Source organism: Bubalus bubalis, chromosome 6 (genome assembly GCF_019923935.1).
Source record: "Bubalus bubalis isolate 160015118507 breed Murrah chromosome 6, NDDB_SH_1, whole genome shotgun sequence".
NCBI lineage: Eukaryota > Metazoa > Chordata > Mammalia > Artiodactyla > Bovidae > Bubalus > Bubalus bubalis.
This window is the reverse complement of record NC_059162.1, coordinates 24,676,624-24,698,101: the sequence shown is the minus strand read 5'-3', so window position 1 is coordinate 24,698,101 and position 21,478 is coordinate 24,676,624. Positions and strand designations below refer to the sequence as shown.

The following is a 21,478-nucleotide window of genomic DNA, read 5'->3' as shown; positions in this document are numbered from 1 at the left end:
ATTGTCATTGTTTTCATCCACTTAGTTTTAAAATTTCTTACTCTTTGATTTAGTAAGTAATTCTACCCTTAGGAATCTATTCTAATGAAATCATAGATAAAGTTACAGAAAATAATATACAGAGAAACATTCAATGCTAAGAGAATTATCAGATAATTCATGCAGCAGCCATATAGTAGGATATTATGCAGCCACTAGAATATTTTGAAACTCATGAGGAAATTCATGGTGCAATGTTAACAGGAAGAAAAGAATGATTCAAATTTCTGAATTTAGGATGACCTCAACTTTGTTTAAAATAAATATATTACTAAAAGTTAAAACACCACAGTCTATGACAGACTTTTATTTTCTTTGGCAGACTTTTACTTTGTTATTTGTTTTCTATGAGTAATATATTTTCTATAATTAAATGTATTTTATAGTTTTATAAAATATTAAATGCTATTTAGAAATTACCAAGCAAAATAGATACACAGGAATGCCATCTCCTGAGAAAAAGTTTCTGAAGACTGAAGTGTGAGATCTCGATAATTTCAGAATTTCCTTCTTTATAATTTTATCTCTGGCACACTGTAACTACTGTAATACCATCCTCTCTATTTATTCATTAGAAGACTTTTGGTTGCAAATGTCAGAAACCAATCTAAGCACAACCAATTAAACCCATAAAGAAGGAAGAACTGTCTCATGGCCATCCTTATTCAAGGATAGGAATGTTCAGGAGTCTTGGAAAGGTAATTGAACCAAGGTCTAGAAGGTTAGAAAGACTCTTTCTTTGCTTTTTTCTCCTCATATATCTGCTTTCTTCTTCTCTCTCTGTGTAGACTGGCCTTCTCTTTTTCTCTGGTCCACATCACAAATCACAGATGCTTGCTGATTCTCCTACCTCCCATACTACACTTCTAGTCTCAAAAGATATCTGAATCTCCTTCCTGGACCCAATATTAAACTCCCAGGGAAAAGACCTAAAAGGTCCAACTGCCCATTTCTAATCTTATTAACTGTGGGCAGTGTGGCAAGGTCATAAACAAGGCCCCAGGAGCTGGCCACTGGGAATGGAGTTCATAGTAAAAGGGATCCATTCAAATATGGCTAACTACATCCATCATCAAAAACTGGTAGAAATACATATACCCAATGGAATATTACTAAGCTATAAAAAGGAATGCATTAAAGTCAGTGCTAATGAAGTGGATGAGGCTAGAGCCTACTATACAGAGTGAAGTAAGTCAGAAAGTGAAAGTTAGAAAGTTACATCGCTCAGTCGTGTCCAGCTCTTTGCAACCCCATGGACTGTAGCCTACCAGGATCCTCCGTCTATGAGATTTTCCAGGCAAGAGTACTGGAGTGGGTTGCCATTTCCTTCTCCAGGGGATCCTCCCGACCCAGGAATCAAACCCAGATTCCCGCATTGTAGGCAGACGCTTTACCACCTGAGCCACCAAGGAAGTCCAAGTCAGAAACAGAAAGGCAAATACTGTATATTAATACATATATATGGAATCTAGAAAGATAGTACCTATGATCCTATGTGCAGGGCAGCGAAGGAGACACAGACATAAAGAACAGACTTTTGGACACAGTGGGAGAAGGAGAGGATGGGATGATTTGAAAGAATAGCATTGAAACATATAAATTCCATCTGTAAAAGAGATAGTCAGTGCGAGTTTGATGTATAATGTGGGGAACTGAAAGCCAGTACTCCATGACAACCTGGAGGGAGGAGGTGGGAGGGAGTTGGATGGGGGCTCAAAGGAGGGAGGGGTCACACATATCCCTGTGACCGATTCATGTTGATGTGTGGCAGAGGCCATCACAATATTGTTAAGTAATCATCCTTCAATTAAAATGAATAAGTTTTTTAAAAAACTGGTAGAAGACCTAGTGGGTACACACTTAACTCTGTAAAGGAAAACTCAGGCTCCAACCATCAAAGAGATAACATTTTACAGTAACAGTGCGATGTCTATATATTTAGAGAGTTGTCTTTTATTATGGACAACTATTCATTAACCCACAAGTTCACAACTTTCCACTAAGATAAATTTTGTCCACTTTCTCTGGAAAGCTCAGTTCTGTTTTGAAATATGGATTTTAAAGTTATAGTTGGAGGTATCATTACGAACTTATGGTTTTAAGTTAGATAGAAGACAGACTGATGGATAACAGGAGGAGGGAAGGAAGAAAGGAAGGGAAGGCGGGAGACAGGGAGGATGTCTACACTGAAAAATAGAAACATGGCCCGTGACATCCAGATACTGGCTGGCACTCATAATTAGGCCTGATGTTTTCCTTAGAATATAAATAATCTCACAGACCACTCAGACAGAGTCACTCTGTGACTGTCTTATGGCATCCAAAGGTAACACACACACACAAACCACTTAGCAAAACTTCTGTTTAAGCAGAGACAAAAACAAGATCATTGTGCAAACTGCAAAAGTAACTAAACATCACCTAATTTGGTTTACTATGTTGACTGCTTCTTCTCAAATTATAGTTTTAACCATCCTCTAGACTTCTCTCTTCTTAGATAACATTTACTAAGATTCCCAGTGAATTACCCTACTCACTGACAATATCCATTCCAGAACAAACTCCCACTTCCTCAAATCCTTCCCCAAAACACCTGGCCTGAGTCTAAATATTATAATAAGCTCATTCTAACATCCTCTTATTAAAATGACTCGTGATTCTCCATAATGTGCAACCTCCCTCATTGCAGTAAGCAATAACAACTTGTTCAATTATAGGTGTGTTCCTGATATTTCCTAAATTTAGGTATTTACATTACTCCTAAATCTCTCTTCTGAGGGGGGCAATGACACTCTAGGAGCCATGAACATCCCTAACATCCAGAAAGCGAAAGTGTTAGTTTCTCAGTTGTGTCGGATTCTTTGTGACCCCATGGATTGTAGCCCTCCAGGCTCCTTTGTCCATGGGATTCTCCAGGCAAGAATACTGGAGTGGGTTGCCATGGCCCCCTGCAGGGGATTTTCACAAGCCAGGGATTGACCCAGATTTCCTGCATTGCAGGTGGATTCTTTACCATCTGAGCCACCAGGGAGGTCTAACACCCAGATACTAGATTCAAATATCATTCTCCAATAAAAGGCAACAGGAGTCCTTAGAAAAAAAGCTGATTCAAAGGTTGGGGCAAGGAAAGAAAAACGTGAGCCTAGTCAATTATATCTCAATAAAACTAGAAGTAAAAATATTTTAATACAAATTAATAAATAAATAAAACATAAGCCTAGAGCATTTTATGACCTGGAAGTAAGGAAGTACTGAAAAAATGGTGGGAACTTGTCAAAGGGACCCAAATAGACAGGACTTCTGATTACCAAATTTAAGATAATTTGAAAAGAAAAATAATAAAGTTAGTAACAGATTATAGTTTGCAGAATAAGGTAAGAATCTATCTGTCCATGGTGATATAATTGAATAAATAAACAAACAAGGGAGGAGGAATTTCTCTTCCTTACATTAAAATTCCAACTAAGAATGTAGAAAGAAATGAAGTTAAGTAGAAAAATATTATTTAGCAAACAAATTGCTTTAGAGAAAAATCATCAATAGATTTTTAAAAGTTAGTGGGTAAAAGTATAGTGAAAAACAGGATACTTTCATAGTCTCAAAATACCTTACCACAAGATGCTTACTAATTGCAAAAGGAAAAGCAGTAACTCTGGAGACAAGAAAATTGGCAAACATGACCTTAATCAAGTCACTTAATCAAGTTAACATCACTAGTAATGGGAAAAGTCTTATTCATGTGCCTCTTGATGCCACACTGAGAAAAACACATCATAACTTCTGAGGTAATCAGGAAGAAATGTCTGACACACACAAATTGAGGGATATTCTACAAAAAAAAAAAAAAAAAAAAAAAAAAACTGGCCAGAAGAGCACTAATGTAAAAGCAAAGAAGGATGGGAGGACTTATCTAGATTAAATGACACATGAAAAGTAAAAATAATGTATGATCCTGTACCAGAAAAAGGACATTAATTGGTAAAATATGAATAAAGTCTATAGATAATACTATTGTTCCAACGTCAATTTTCAGATATTGATAGTTGTACTATAGTTATGTAAGATGTTAACATTTAGAGAATCAAGATTACTGTTATTTGAGAACTTTTACTACTGTTTTTGAGCATTATCATAAGTCTGAAATTATTTTTAAATGAAAAGCTCTTTTAATTTAAAAATTAAAAAATAGGCCCTATACTTTTATGCTTGTCTTGCCCATGTATTAAATTAGCAGACAGTTAAATTTTAAGCCTTACAAAGTCATTTGTCATAAATGCCTAAGGAAATAGTTGACACACATGTTAGATGGGGAAAATTATCAAGAAATATATACTGTCTAAGTATTGAAGTTCACTCATGTTCAGTCTCAAAAAACACTAGTGTTCATATTATATGGGATTGGAAAAGGTGCCCAGGCAATTCATTACCCTGAAGTTTTTTCCTCTTTTAATGTGTTTTCTTATTTTTCTGAATTCCTTACTACTATTGCATTTTAAGATTCTGTTCTATTTATTTTTCTTTCTTAGATGATTTTAATGACTTTTTATAGTTCTCAAAAAATGTTTTTAACAAAATTAATCAACACTCACACACACAAAAAATAAATAAATAAGAGGAGACAGGTACAGAAAGTTTATTCGAAGAAATAGTGACTGAGAACAGCAAATTTGCAGAGATACGGGCATATCAAGTTCAAGAAGCTAATAGGTCACCCAAAATTTCAACCCAAAACAATCTTCTCCAAATCACATTATAATTAAACTGTCTAATATAAAAAAACAAAGAGAATTTTAATTTATTTATTTGTAATTAAAAGATAATTGCTTCATGGTATTGTGTTGGTTTCTACCAAACATATCAGCTGTAGGTTTACCCATGTCCCCTCCCACTTGAACATCCCTCCCACCAACAAACAGAATATTTGGCAAAACTAATACAGTTATGTAAAGTCTAAAAATAAAATAAAATTTAAAATTAAAAAAAAAAAAAAGAAGAAAAAAAAAAAAGCATGAAGAGAAGAAAGTCCTCACTTACAGTGGAACTCCCATAAAGTTATCAGTGGATTTCTCAATAGAAACCACACAGCCCAGGAAAGATTGTAAGGATATATACAAAGTGCTGAAATTTTCAAGGAAAACAAACAAACAAACAAACCTGTCAGCCAAGAATACTGGCAAAGTACTCCTTCGAAATGGAGGAGAAATAAAGACTTTCTCCAAAAAACAAAAGCTGAGGGAATTCATCACCACTATAGACCTGTCTTACAAGAAATGATGGAAAGAGTTTTTTAAACTGAAATAAAAGGATTCTAATTAGTAACATGAAAATATTTGAAAGTATAAAGCACACTTACAATGATAAGTATATCATCAAATTAAGACTACTCAGAGTGTGATTTGGTGTTATGTTAAGCTCTCAACTCTAGTATAAAAGTTAAAGGACAAAAGTATTAAAAATAACTATAGCCATAATAATTTGTTAATGGATATGCAATATTAATATTAAAAGATGTCAGCTGTGATAACAAAACATAAAACTTGGGCAGTTGGGGGAGAATAAAAAGGTAGAGTCTTTATATGTGATTTTAGTTGTTATCTATATAAAATAAACTATTGTATCTAATATGTTTTATGTTTGTCTCATGGTAACCACAAAGCAAAAACCTACAGTAGACACACAAAAGATAAAGGGAAGGAAATCAAACAAAGCATACCACTATATAAAATCATCAGTTCACAAAAGAAGACAGCAAAAGAGGAGGGAAGAAACAAGGGAACTACGGAATACCATAAAACAGTAAGATGGTATTAAGTTCTTATCTAGCAATAATTACTTTACTGTAAATATATTAAACTCTACTGTCAAAAGGCATATAGGGCCTGATTGAATTTAAAAAAAAGAAAAGAAAAAAGACACATACATCAATGGAACAGAAGAAAGAGCCCAGAAAAAACCTATACATACAAGGTCAACTAATATTTGACAAAAATGCCAATGGGGAAAGGAGAGTCTCTTCAGTAAATGTTGCTGGGAAAACTGGATAACACATGCAAAAGAATAAAAATAGACCCCTATCTTATACCACTCACAGAAATTAACTTGAATTGGACTGCATGCTTAAATGTGAGACTTGAAACTATAAAACTCTTAGAAGGAAACACAAGGAGTAAGCCACTCTACATTGGTCTTGGCAACAGAGTTTTTAGTTACGACACCAAAAGTTTAAGCAGCAAAAGCAAAAAATTGTTAAGTAGGACCTGCATCAAACTAAAAAGCTCTGCACAGCAAAAGCACAATCAACAAAATGAAAAATCAACCTTCAGAATGGCATAAAATATTTGCAGACATTTAACTGATAAGAGGTTACTATTTAATATATATAAGGAACTGCTGCTGCTGCTGCTGCTGCTAAGTCACTTCAGTCGTGTCTGAGTCTGTGAGACCCCATAGATGGCAGCCCACTAGGCTCCTCTGTCCCTGGGATTCTCCAGGCAAGAATACTGGAGTGGGTTGCCATTTCCTTCTCCAATGTGTGAAAGTGAAAAGTGAAAGTGAAGTCGCTCAGTCGTGTCCGACTCTTAGCGACCCCATGGACTGCAGCCTACCAGGCTCCTCTGCCCATGGGATTTTCCAGGCAAGAGTACTGGAGCGGGTTGCCATTGCCTTCTCCGATATAAGGAACAAACACAGGCCAAAAGAAAAAAGATTAAATAATCCAATTAAAAATGGGTGGTGGACCTGAATAGATATTTTCCCCCGAAGAAGACAAATGGCCAACAGTTACACATAAATTATAGCCAAGCAAAAATGTCAAAGTATCATATCTGAAGCAACAATGTTGAAATATTAACATCCATGAATTCTAGTATTGGAATCACAGATCTTTGATTGCACTTCCAAATTTATTTCTTCCTCCACCAAAATCAAAAAATTAAAACAAAACTTCACCGATCATTTTTATAAAACAAAGGAAAAGAAGGAAATAAACTAGCAACTCTTAATCCTTTTCTCTTTCTTTCTACACTCACTAACTTTCTACTGAGCTATCACCAGGGTTTTACAGTAAAGAAGACCATGCTGTTGTTTTGCTATACCCTGTCATTCAGTATCCAACTCCTGACTATATTGTCATTCCTGAGTGCAAGAGGCCTGCAAACACTAGAACAGCTTTTCACAATAACCCGCTGGCTGAGAAACCTGAGCAAACAAAGAAGGGAGAAAATTAACTCTGGTCTCTAGCCAAAATAATTTGCTTATGATAAACAAAATAGACAATTTCCAGTTCCCACCCCATAGCAGATTAAGACCACCTGTTGTTAATTCTCTTCAAATACTTGATAGTTCTTACTCCTGTTTCTCAGTTATGTCATTATTCTTCGTTTTTATTTTAACCCATGAAGCACTATTTGCTTTTCCTTGGCTTTCTACTTTTATTAATAGAGTAGCCACTTCTAATTGATTTCTGCCTCTCTCAACCCAAGATTTATTATCATACTAAGTGAAGTCAGAGAAAAATAAGTATCACATATACAGAATTATATATATATATATATACACACACACACACACCAACACACACACAGAATCTAACAACAACAAAAAAGATATAGTAAATTTATTTACAAAATAGAAACAGACTCACAGACTTAGAGAAAGAACTTATGGTTACCAGGAAGGAATGGGGGAGGGGAGGGATAGATTGGGAGTTTGGGGTCAACATGCACACACTGCTGTATTTAAAATAGATAATCAACAAGGACCTACTGTGTATAGCACAAGGAATGCTGCTGAATATTATATCATAACCTAAATGGGAAAAGAATTTGAAAACGACTAGATACAAGTATATGTATAACTGAATCACTTTGCTGTACACGTGAAGTAACAACACTGTTAATCAGCTTTGCACGAATATTTTTAAAAAATAAATAAATAGGAATCTAAAACTCTGATCTTGTTACTCCTTAGCAAATGTTGTCCAACTTAGTGTGAAGTCTTTCTCTGAGGTTTCCTGAAACAGCTTATTGACTTCACTTCTGCATACCTCTGAAGTGGAAGATGCTGGTTCTCCCACACTTCACATACTTTCAGCCATTAAATAAGGTGTAACTCCTGAGTGCCTCTTGTATCACTGAGGGGAGCAGCAGGCAAAAGAATCAAACTGTATCGACTAAATGACATGGCTGCTTAGAAATGGCAGGTTATGGAGTGAAATAAGGAACATTAAGAGATGCAGAGATTAGCAAAAATAGAAAGGCATTACCATCCCTAGGGCTAAGGGAAAGGAACATTTTTATGGAACCTAGTGGGAGTATAAGATGTGGAGCTTTACTTTTAGAAGGACTTGGCTACTACTGGAAGTATGCTGAAATAAAGGAGTGAGCAGGGGAAAAAGAGGGCAACCTATCTCTTCCCTTGCCCTCCAATTTCCTGCAAATGTCTCACCTTGGCAAAATTAATTTACAAGCCAGTCTGATTTTATGGGGGAAGGAACAAACAGAAAATGACCAGCACAACACCGAAGACATAAATGTTTCCACCTGCATATAAAAACCTTTCCTCCTGTAAAGCTTCTGGTATCTGACTATCACCTGTACCAGTTCTCAGTGCTGTCATTTGCTTGTCTCACTTTCCACTGTAACTCCTGTCATCACTGGCAGCCTCACAATATACATGGATGGCCCTTGTATATACATATACATAAATCTGGCCTCAAAGTCTGCTTATCTCATCAACAACATCTGCCTATGCCCTAGTTCATCAATTCATGGGAAGCTACTGATCACAGCCCTGTATCTCACACGGGGTGGTACAGGTTACTGATGAGATATGTAGTCCTGCAGCTTCCCATTCCCAAAGTTATCTGCATCCATTCTTCCTTTTCCTTTAGTTTCAAAGAATAGGTTCTTTCTCCTGTTTAGACCAATTTATCTACCTGTGTTCTTTATCTGATCCCTTCTTGTTTCTTTCAGGACTTTGCTCCAATGGTTGCATTCTCTTCCTTTCTATGATCACCCTCCTCAAACACCATATACAGTCTCAAGTACCTCTCATTTGGCAAAACTAATACAATTATGTAAAGTTTAAAAACAAAATTAAATTAAAAAATAAATAAATAAAATAAAATTCACCTAAAGATTTCCTTAAGGAAACACATTCTAATTTAATCTCATCCAACCCTGATTAAGTTCTTAGTGCTTATAAAACTTCTTCAATAAAAACTAGCTTATTCAGACAAAAAAAAGAAAAAAATAAGGAAAAAGAAATACTATATAATAAATGAATACTATTATTAATCCAAAAATCTTCTTATAGTCACTGCCTTGGTTCTCTTCTTAGCATGTTCCTCCAAACAGCCTACACGTCTACCTACTTTCTCATACTCTCTCGTACTAGTTAACACTTGGCAGTATGTCTTAGCTGCAATGATTCACTCAACCGAACCCATTTCATAGAACAACCATAATATTTTTTGAAATGTTAAATCCAGTAAGCAGTTTTCAGTGCCTTTGTGTGGCATCTGACATTGTTGTCTATTCCTAGTTCAATTCTTTAATTTTATGACTTCTGACAACGATACTCTCTCCTTAGCTTTTTGCTTTCTCTGACTTTTCCTTATTGGCTTCATTGACTGAATCTACTAGTAACTGTAGCTACTCCTTAAATGTTAGCATTCCTGAAGAATCTGTTTTTGGCCCATGACAGTCAGTTGACTTGATATTTCTGGTCGGTGTTACTCTTCATTATCTCAGAGCTTCAGCTACCACCCTGTGCCAATGGCTTTCACATTCCTGCCTCCAGTCCAGATCTCGATTCCAAGTTCTAGACCACATATATTTATTCAACAAGTACTTAAACAGTACTTTCTATGTTCGAGACACTGAATTTTACAAATATTACTTAGTTTAATCCAGTAACAACCCAAAAGGTCTATAGATGAAGAAAACTCAGACATTGACAGGCTATATACATTTCCCAAGGTCACATAACTGGTACTTGACAAAGCAAGAAATTGAACTCAAACAGTGAAGCTCCAGTGTCTGTGTTGTTAACCATTATGCTGTCCTGTAGTTATACTACATAATTTCTTGGTGTCTTCATTTTTATATTCCTTGAGTATCTTTATTGTTTTTTCCCTTGAGTATCTTTAAATTGTCATGTCCAAAATCATTTCTCTCCTCTCTCTAAAAACTGGCTTTTCCAATTCTAACCAACATCAGACAGGCTAATATTCAAAGACTCCTTTAATGTGATATTTTAAAGTTATTTGTTCAATATTTAATGGGATATTATGGGAGAAAGTGACTTAATAAACACTATATACTCATATCTTTATGATAAAGAGACTTCCTATATCACCTGAAAAAATTAAATATTTTGATATTTTTGAAATTGTCTTTTATTTTATAGTTTTCATCACTTCAAAATAAATTACCTATTAGTAAGGATGAAGTTTCACTTCTTTGGATGTAGTCTTTTAAAAATGTATTTTAAGCGTTTTTTTATTTATAGGTGAGCAAAGTATTTTATGACCACTTTTTGAATAGTAACATTTTATACAGATAGTGTCAAATAAAAGAGATGCTATTTGAATGGGTGTTTCTAGATCCAATAGGTCAGACTCCCTCTTCACACATGTGATAGAGTTTTAAAGTAAACAAAAATTACTCTGGAAATAAACTTTGTTAACATGTCAGTGAATATTTTATCCACATAGAATCTCTACAACATTGTAGGTAAATCCATCTTAATGAGCTATTCTAAATGCTTCTAAAACCACATGCCAGATTTACAAATAAAATTCCTTAGCACTTTTTCTGTAATATTTGAAGCAGAGAATGAGGTATAATTAGAATTGTGAGGACAAATAAACTCACTGTTCATTTTTGTAAATATTTCCTGCAATATAATTTGGCTTCATATTGTGAAATTTAGTGCAACAGGCCACCTAGCAAGATTATAGTCATGTCAGCAAGTAGTCAAATATTATCTTGCTGTGCATGCTTGCAGTGTCAGTTCTACCAAAAAAAAAGAAAAACAAAGTCTTGCAATCAATCAACTTTTAGTAACAAAATATTTAAAGTAATATTCTGATATAGCAGAGGTTGAGTGTTGCTCTATTTTATTTTTCACTTTATATTCAGGAAAATGTATACTAAAATAGGAGAAACAGAAATACATTCACTAAATCACTTTCACTCATCAAAGCAGCGGAGAAGGCAATTGCACCCCACTCCAGTACTCTTGCCTGGAAAATCCCATGGACGGAGGAGCCTGATGGGCTGCAGTCCATGGGGTCGCTAAGAGTCGGACACGACTGAGCGACTTCACTTTCACTTTTCACTTCCATGCATTGGAGAAGGAAATGGCAACCCACTCCAGTGTTCTTGCCTGGAGAATCCCAGGGACGGGGGAGCCTGGTGGGCTGCCGTCTCTGGGGTCGCACAGAGTCGGACACGACTGAAGCGACTTAGCAGCAGCAGCATCAAAGCAGAGTACATCTTCTGAAATTAAAAAAAAAAAAAAAAACTTAGTAAGTTTTTCTCTCTTTAAGTTCTTTTCAATCAATCGACCTCTTAATGAACACATTAAGATGTTTAAGTTTTAGCTAGTAAAATAAAACACATCACATGTTCTAGGTAAACAGCACCTTGCCATACTTTAGTTAAGTTCAGAATTGTAGTTGACAGTAGGTATTGGCCGCAGGTGACTCATATCTGCTTTCAGCCTTGGGGACAAGACACCTTGTAGCTACACCTTGCAACTTGAATGCATGCTTCCCATCATTCCTCAAAGGAAGGAGGGTGGCATCAGTGAAGGGCTGCTTTTATTCCTCTTCCATGTGCTATATCATTTACCAACATTGGGAGCAATTTACCTGGAAAACACCAATTTAAGGGGTTGCATGTGAAAACTTGAGTCATTAACTGGCCCCATAGCTAAAATTTATGACAGTGGCGTTTTAGTATCTTTTATAGACTGATGCCTTGGGCAGCTGCTTACAGGCCTGACTCAGCAGCTAACTCTGCATTCTCCTCATTTGTGGACTGTGAAAAACATCTAACCAATGAGATCTAAGAAATCAGAATCATCAAAATTCTTCTCTATCTCTCAATCCTCTTTCTAATTTCAGCATATTATTAGTACCAAGCTTGTGGGCTATCCTGGTCTGTCATATACCAATCTATACACCATATTAGGAACAGTTGGCATCACTCTTTCTTCTCTACTTTCCTCATTCTAAGCCACTTGAAGGTAGAAATTTTGCCTTAGTCTTCTTTATCCCTAGTCCCTAAGGCAATACTGGACCTATAGCTCATGATTTTTAGATAATTATTGAAGGAATGAAATTAGCACCTGTGGCAATACCTGGCCTATAGCTCATGATTTTTAAATAATTACTGAAGGAATGAATGAATCCACCTCTGAGCCAGCACTAGGAAAATTGTCCAGAAGACAATGTAAAGCACAGGAGAGCATCACATAGTTATTTGAAGATTTAGATACAGAACACAAAAAAATCCATAGCCCCTCTTTCAAAGATCAGGATACCAAAAGTAAGTGGCAAGTAGCACTTTGGGGATGACTCACTAACAACATGCAGAAAACAACCACCTTTCTTTATACTATGCTTGGATTGTCCATAAAATTTGGTTCTTCCAGTTGAGGAAGCAGCCATCTCTCTCAATAGATGGTGCTGTTTATGGTACAAAGAGGTCAGCCTCTCTTTTCTGATATGTGGTGAAGCTTTAAAGTTAGCCAAGATTATGTAATAAACATTGTAACGTATATGTTTTATCCACGTAGATTTGATAATAAATTCATAAGAAATGAGATTCAGTTTCACAAATTTGAGAACAGAAAGACTTGGGCCCAAATTAGGGCCTCTGCTCTGCTTTTTAAACTCTGATCCCTCTTAACTAAATTTCTGAATATTCCCATGCTTCAGTGAATTGTATATGCAGTTTTCCTTCAGAGCCAAAGCCTCATAATTTGTACTCCAGGACTCAAGAGTTTCATTGCCTCAAAATCACATTTAGCTTTATTCACAGGTCTATAGCTATTTTGATGCTTAAAAAGTCTTACAAGGACCTTTACCAATGGTTTTTTAAGTTTTCTGAAAGAACTCCAACTGTGGGTATAAGAAAAACAGCAAGCCTTAGTGAATCCACCCCAGACATCAAATATTTCAAAAGTTCCTTGCTACATTGGACCTGACTTCCTTTACATGTGGGGATTTGAAATATTCAAGGGAGAAGGGTCTCTCTATAAGCAGCATCTTTCCATTCTCTTGAGAACATCTTTACCTTAGATCTAGATCCAACTTTTGAAACATAACATGCTGATTTCTACTCTTCTCCTTTTTCCTTTGTTTATTTCTTTACCCCAGTTCATTTTGTATCAGACTCATATTCTGGTTTCTTATCCCACACGGTATTTACTCTCTTTTTTTTAAACCAACTTTTTTGTAGCTTCAGGTCTATTTTCTTTGATAGATTTTACTTTTAAATAACTTAAAATATTACTCTTTCTCAATTAAAACTCAGAAATAATATTACTGTATGTCTTCTTAGGAGCTTCTTGCTTACTGTTTCATGAACACTGAAAATAGTAACAGGAAGGTATTTGATTTAGTCATAAATAAAAGAAAAACTATTACAGATATGAGTTTATTTGCAACAAGAAGTCTAGAGATAATCATGGGGGTTCCAGATTGTTACCAAGGAACTAGAATTCAGCTTTCTGCTTTGTCAACCTTTGAATGTTAGTTAGAGTATGCTAGGCTGTGCTGCTCTGGCAAATAAGCAGCATGTCTTAGAAGTTTCAGTCAGTTCAGTCACTCAGTTGTGTCCAACTCTTTGCTACCACATTGACTGCAGCATACCAGGCTTCCCTGTCCATCACCAACTCCCAGAGCTTGCTCAAATTCATGTCTATCAAGTCCATGATGCCATCCAACCATCCCATCCTTTGTCATCCCCTTCTCCTTAGAAGTTTAACACACACAAAAATGTGGCTAGTGGGGATGAGGTAGTTATTCAGGAAACAAGGTTCCTATCTTATCCTCAACATGTAGTCAAGGTCATTGTAGAGGGAAAAAGAGCAAACAGAAGATCATGCATGGGTGGGTGGGTGCGGGGCTTATGATGAGGGGAGGAAGCATGGTACAACACTTGAATTAATATTCCTTTAGCCAGAACCCAATCATGTGGCCTTCTTTTATATCTCATTGGTTACATGATTACCTCTAGCTGCATGGGAGTCCAGAAAGCATTATTTCAGTAAGGAAGAGTAGGGAAAAGATATGTGGTGGGTACCTAGCAATGTCTACCACAGGAATAGACTGTTGAACAATGTACAGTCTCAGCCTTTCATGTATTTCTATTATAATATGGGAGATAAGCTAGATCAAGAGTACTACAGTAGAGATTTAAATGAAATAATCATAGGAATTCATAACACAAAGCAGCTAACTCTTTTTAGAGGACTTAAGAAAGACTTCACAGAGCATATAACATTTGAATTAGCTATTAATGAAAGATTGGGACTCTATTAAGTAAGAAGTACAGATGGAAGAGTGGATGATGTAATATTATAATTGGATTTATGTTCTTTGCAAAAAATTACTTAGTCATTGGAATGATACCAGAAAATTTTCAACGAGGGAGTAACAGGACTGGCTTTAGCATTGAGTAATTGGTGCAAAGGTGCACTATGTAACCTTACAGCTTAAAAATTGCCAAGATCCAGGAGACACATATTTTTCAATTATGGGAAAGGAGTGATATGGGAAGAGGAAGAAAGGGGTATAAGCCAGGAATCCTGAGCTCTATCTCACCTCTAAGGCCTCTGATAGTGAGACTCCATTCAGGTGACCCTCCAACCCCCAAAATGTGTTCTTTTAGCATAAAAATAAACAGTTCTTGAGATACAGCTTCCAATTTTCCCAAGAGGACCCACTGAGTTTTGATCATTAAAGTCTAAGAATAATTCCTTTCCTATAAGCCGAAGTGGAACTCCCTGAAACTTTCATTCACTTGGTTTAATTTTCAATGATTAAGGTAATGGTATTCTTTGGAAATATAAAGAATGGCAATGAACATTTACCCCCAGAAAAGTATATGTATATACAAAACTCACAAAAAAACCCAAATGAACTTTTTGGCCAACCCAATACTTTGTTGGGTTTGGAGGGCTACTTGAAATTTTTCCACAGATGCCCAAATTAAGAACCCTTAACCTATAGCAACTCAAATACAAGCCTACTTACACTTCTGTATTACAGTTTCTTGAATATTTGAAAACTCTTTACATATTTTTCCTTTGCTTGTCAAACACTGATAAGCCTTACTATGTTCAAATACTTTTCAAACATTTTATTATTATTAATTCATTTGATTCTCTTGCAACATTTGATTCTCTAGCAACATTATATATTAGGCACTATTATTTTTCCCCCTTTTACAAATGAAGAAGCTGAAAGTACAGAAGAAGTAAATAACTTCCTCAACGTCACAGAGCTACTAAGTAGAAGAATTAAGATTTGAAAGTAGACAATCTGGCTTCTGAGCATCCACTTAGCACTGTGATAACTTATTGATGTTTAGTTTGGAAAAGAGAAGTCCAACTTCTTTGACTATGTTTATATTTCATAAATTTTAGGCCCCTCATTCTTTTCTAGACAACGTATTCTGACAATATCCCTTTAAAATGTGTTGCCGAGTTCCAAGCCCTGTAAATGCATCGGTGTGGCCCCACACCGAATCAGCTTGTTCTGAAAGCCACTAAGGGGTCATTCATGCTGGGAAAGAACAGGATAAAGGAGGAGGCCTATGGGTCTTCTTCAGCTTCACACTGTTCTGGGTCCTCTGGGCTAGGGTTTGGAATAGCTCTTGGATGGATATATCTGCAAGACTTTGTTATGTAATGTAACAAATTTTTTGTTATGTAATATCCCAGACAAAGTCATGCATGGATTCTTTTCCACTCAGAACAAATCCTTTTCCAGGCTGCAAATAATCATCCCTAAGAGAATTAAGTGGTCTCTAATTAAGAACAATACTACTAAATCCTCACCTGAACCACAAAATAACCACACTTGAGGAGTCCACAGTCCTAAATGGAGAGGGACTGTTAATCTATGTTGATACCTTTAGTTCGGTTTTATTTTATTAGATGGATTTTATAGTGGTTATTATCTCCTGGTTTACATAATCCTACACTTCCCTTAAGGCAAAGTGAATTGAGATCCATTGGACTTTGAATGTACAATCCAGTGCAGCTGGCAGTGGTGGGATTCAAAATTCAATACCACAGAACACCACACTCGTAGATACATGTTTGGAAAGTTGGGGGTTGGTGGGGAGTTGCTGGGATGTGATCCATCAAATTGTCTGAGGTGAGGTGTTTGGGAATTTGTACTACAAGCGAATCTAAACTTCAACTAATTTGACTTAAAGGTTCCATGACCTCTCTTAAGTGGGAGACTCCCTTGCTCCGGAGTACTTACCCTCCATCTTTGTCTGTTGCTAATAATTTAGCCAGCGACAAGGCATGCTTAAAGATCAGCTTTTTTTCTGCAACAAACATGACTTCAGTCCAAGTATTTAAGCACCTGAACTCAAGTGAGGATAATAAATGTCAAAAGGATATTTATAGCTTGGTATATGGAGACTTTCCAGGTCCCTGTTCTGCAATAACACAGATCCATCTGCTAAGGGCATTAGAGTTGTGTGTTGTTGCTTTTTTTTTTTTTTGGATGATAGGTTCTGAAAATAGAAAACCTGCAGTATGCAAAGACTGACATTGATTTTAACCCTTTCCTACTCAAATAATTATTGACTTAGTAGTTAATTACTGAGGGTTAAATTTCTCTACAATTCCTGGCCTTTGGATGCAAGCCCAGAAGAAACCTTAGCTCAGTCTTATATAAGCCCCTGTCATCATTGTGCTGATAGATCTACCTGAGGATTTACTGTATACTTGTCAGACTTTAGGGACCTGGGGTTAGTCCACTCCCTAATCTATCGTTGGAATTATGATTGCTTTTACTGCTACACCATAAACATGGTTACCACTTGTACTATTACAAACTAATGTATTTCTGTCCTAAAGTCTGAGAAAGAGTACCTTTAAACACCTACAAAGAGAGTTTATATGTATTTGTATCAGGAGGTCATTTAATTCACTTCTATGATTGGCAAGGGGAGGAATAACCTCTCTGGTTCCTTTCCATCTGTGTGCCCCAACCTAGAGAATTTCCATAGAGTGAAATGAAAGTCAGTTAGCTTCGAAATGAGAAATTTAATATATTTGCTGAAATTAACACTAAAGTACAAGTCTAAACAACACAAGATATGGAAGAAAAATGTTGTCTCTTCTGTCACTAATAATTGCATATTCTCTGCAGCACAAAAGAAGACAATACTTTTAATATGAGGAGTATGTCTCACTTTACAACTGTGCTTGTTCTGAAATAGTATGCAAATTACATTTTGCACAACATATTTTCCCTTATAGCAGTGTCAAGAATATATCATTTCTAGGTCAACAATAGTCATTTTCTTCTCTTTTTAAATTTAATTTTAGTTTTACAAAGATCCCAATTGGTCTGCACAAAGTACACCTCTTGTTCTATTTACTAATTTGTTTCATTTTCACTCCCATTCTGTAGCGCCATATCTTGCTGTCATTCTAAATCAACTCCCCGCATATGCTTGATTTTAAATCTTTTCTTGATCTGCATTTCTCTAATAAAGAGTCATGTTGGACATCTTTTCCTGTGCCTCTTGCCCATCTGTATGTCTTCTTTGGAGAAGTGTCTATTTAGATCTTCTGCCCATTTTTTGATTGGGCTGTTTGTTTTTCTGACATTGAGCTGTATGAAATGCTTATATGTTTTGGAGATTAATCCTTTGTTGGTTGCTGCTTTTGCAATTATTTTTTCCCACTCTGAGGGTTGTCTGTTTAATGAAAAGTGGTTATGGTTTCCTTTACTGTGCAAAAGCTTTTAAATTTAATTAGGTCCCATGTGTTTATTTTGTTTTTAATTTCCATTACTCTAGGAGGTGGATCAAAAAAGATCTTGCTGTGATTTATGTCAAGGAGTATATGCCTATGTTTTCTTCTAAGAACTTTATAGTTTCTGGCCTTATGTTTAAGTCTTTAATCCATTTTGAGTTTATTTTTACGTATAGTGTTAGGAAGTATTCTAATTTCATTCTTTGTACCGTTTTCCCAGCACCATGTATTGAAGAGGCAATCTTTTCTCCATTATATATTCTTGCCTCTTTTGTCAAAGATTAGCTCACCATTGGTGCATGGGTTTATCTTTGGGATTTCTAGCTCATTTCATTGGTCTATATTTCTGTCTTTGTGCCAATACCATGCTGTCTTGATTACTGTAGCTTTGTGGTATTGTCTGAAGCCAGGGAGCTTGATTCCTCCAGTTCCATTCTTCTTTCTCAAGATTGCTTTAGCTATCCAGGATCTTTTTTGCTTCTATACAAATTGTGAAATTTTTTGTTATAGTTCTGTGAAAAATGCCACTGGTAGTTTGATAGGGATTGCACTGAATCGGTAGGTTGCTTTGGGTAGTACAGTCATTTTTCACAATATTGATTCTTCCAATCTAAGAACATGATATATCTCTCCATCTGTTTGTGTTGTCTTTGATTTCTTTCATCAGTATCTTAGTTTTCTGCATATAGATCTTTTGTCTCCTTAGGTAGGTTTATTCCTAGGTATTTTATTATTTTTGTTGCAATGGTGAGTGGGATTATTTCCTTAATTTCTCTTTCTGACTTTTCATTGTTACTGTATAGGACTACAAGGGATTATTTTGCATTAATTGTATATTCTTTGACTTAAATTCACTGATTAGCTCTAGTAATTTTCTGGTGGCATGTTTAGGGTTTTCTATGTATAGTTATATCATCTGCAAACAGTGACAGTTTTACTTCTTCTTTTCCAATCTAGAGTCCCCTTATTCCATTTTCTTCACTGATTTCAATAACCAGGACTTCCAAAACTATGCTGAATAATAGTGGCAAGAGTGGACATCCTTGTCTTTTTCCTGATCTCAGAGAAAACACTTTCAGTTTTTCACCATTGAGGATGATGTTTGCTATAGGCTTGTCATACATGGCCTTTATTATGCTAAGGTAGATTCCCTTTATGTCCACTTTCTGGAGAGATTTTATCATAAACAGGTGCTGAATTTTGTCAAAAGCTTTTTTTTTATCTATCGAGATGATCATATGGTTTTTATTCTTCAATTTTTTGATGTGGTGTATCACACTGATTGATTTGCAGATATTGAAAAATCCTTGCATCCCTGTGATAAACCCACTTGACCATGGTGTGTGATCCTTTTAATGTGTTGTTGGATTTAATTTGCTAGTATTGGGTTGGTCAAAAAATAAAAATAAAAGACATTTTTACCAAAAACTTTATTAAACAATGTATTCACTATTTGTTCCTCTACATTCTGCCATTTTTCAGGCAACTTCACGATTCCACCTTCACAAAACTTTTTATCTTGTTGAGCAAAGAACTGTTTCAGGTGCCTTTTACAATCTTCCAGAGAATTGAGATTTTTTTTTCCACTAGGAGTCGGACACAACTGAGCAAATGAACTGAACTGAACTGAAACTGAAGAGAATAAAGACCAAACTAAATGGACATCCGCATGTGTAGTGTCTGGTGAATATGGCAGATGAATCAGAATTTTCCAGCCAAGCTATGAGAGTTTTTGCCAGGTCATCAAAGAAGCTTGCTGTCTTGCATTATTCTGATGGAAATTTATGAATTTTCTGTTGACTAACTCTGGAAGCTTTTCATTGAGTGCTGCTTTCAGCTAATCTAATTGGAAGTAGTACTTGTTGTAATTCATCATTTGGTTTTCTGGAAGGAGCTCATAATAGAGAACTCCCTTCCAATCCCACCATATACACAACATCACCTTTGGATGAAGACTGGCATTTGGTGTGGATGCTGGTCACTCATTTCTTTTGCCCTATGATCTCTTCTGTTCCACATTATTGTACAGTATCCACTTTTCATTGTCACAATTTGTTTTAAAAATAGAAATTTAAGTTTCAGTAGAGAATCACATGCAGAAACACAGTTAAGAAGGTTTTTTGTCTGTTTGTTTAACTTATGTGGAAACAAAATATCAAAGAGATTAACATTACCTAGCTGGTACAAATGATTTTCCATGCTTGATATGGATATTTTGAGTATGACAGCTATCTCCTGTGTGGTATAACATTGATTGTTCTCAGTTAATGTCTCAATATGATCACTATCAACTTCAACTGCTCTACCTGACCAGGGAGTATCATTCTGCTAGAAATCTCCAGCACAAAACTTCACAAACCACTTTTGACACATTAGTCACAGCATCTTCTCCATACACTAGATAAATCTTTTTTGCTGTGTTTCAGTATCATTTTTGCTTTTCTTGAAATATTAAAGTAAAATGTGCTGAAAATGTTGCTTTTTTATTCCCTCATTAATATTAAAATGGCTACACAAAAAATTACCAATTTTGATAAGTTTTTTATAAATGCATACTGATATGCCAGCTGTCGAATTATACTGTAACGTAATTGTTTCAAATGAAGTCAAACACAATTAAATACTACTAGAGCCATCTTATGGAAAAAACTGAGCAGACCTTTTGGTTACTCCAATATTTTGTGGAGGATGAATATCTATGTTCATCAGTGACAGTTGCTGAAAAAAAGAAAATGAGAGGCCATCATCACTGATTTTCTTTTACGTTATCTCTTTGTTGTCTGGTTTTGGTATCAGAGTGATGGTGACCTCATAAAATACATTTGGAAGTGTTCCCTCCTCTGCAACTTTTTGGAAGAGTTTCAGAAGGGTAGATGTTAACTCCCCTCTAAATATTTGATGGAATTCACCTGTGAAGCCACCTGATCCACCTCACACCAGTCAGAATAGCCAACATCAAAAAAATCTATAAACAAATGGTGCAGAGGGTGTGGAGGAAAGGGATTTCTCCCACACTGTTGGTAGGAATGTAAACTGGTACAGCCACTACGGAGGTGATGGAATTCCAGTTGAACTATCTCAAATCCTAAAAGATGATGCTATTAAAGTGCTGCATTCGATATGCCAGCAATTTGGAAAACTTAGCAGTGGCCACAGGATTGGAAAAGGTCAGTTTTCATTCCCATCCCAAAGAAGGACAGTGCCACAGAAGGTTCAAACTCCCACACAATTGTACTCATTTCACATACTAGCAAGAATATGCTCAAAATCCTTCAAGATAGGCTTCAATAGTACATGTACCGAGAACTTCCAGGTGTAAAAACTGGATTTAGAAAAGGCAGAGGAATCACAGATAAATTTCCAATATCTGTTGGATCATAGAAAAAGCAAGAGAATTCAAGAAAAACATCTACTTCTG

General features: G+C 35.8%; 1 long non-coding RNA gene across 2 annotated transcripts in view; it reads right to left on the bottom strand.

Annotated features, from left to right (window-relative positions):
- Positions 1 to 11,483: 11,483 nt before the first annotated feature.
- The window catches only part of LOC123334003, a 32,032-nt gene continuing 22,037 nt past the window's right edge, over positions 11,484 to 21,478 (bottom strand). The window contains exons 3-5 of one of the 2 annotated variants that reach the window (XR_006551705.2): positions 20,720 to 20,778; positions 11,690 to 11,917; positions 11,484 to 11,543 (exon numbers count right to left, since the gene is read on the bottom strand). This is a non-coding gene — a long non-coding RNA (uncharacterized LOC123334003). The remainder of the gene's footprint in view (positions 11,544 to 11,689; positions 11,918 to 20,719; positions 20,779 to 21,478) is intronic. The other variant, XR_006551704.2, reaches the window with a different exon arrangement.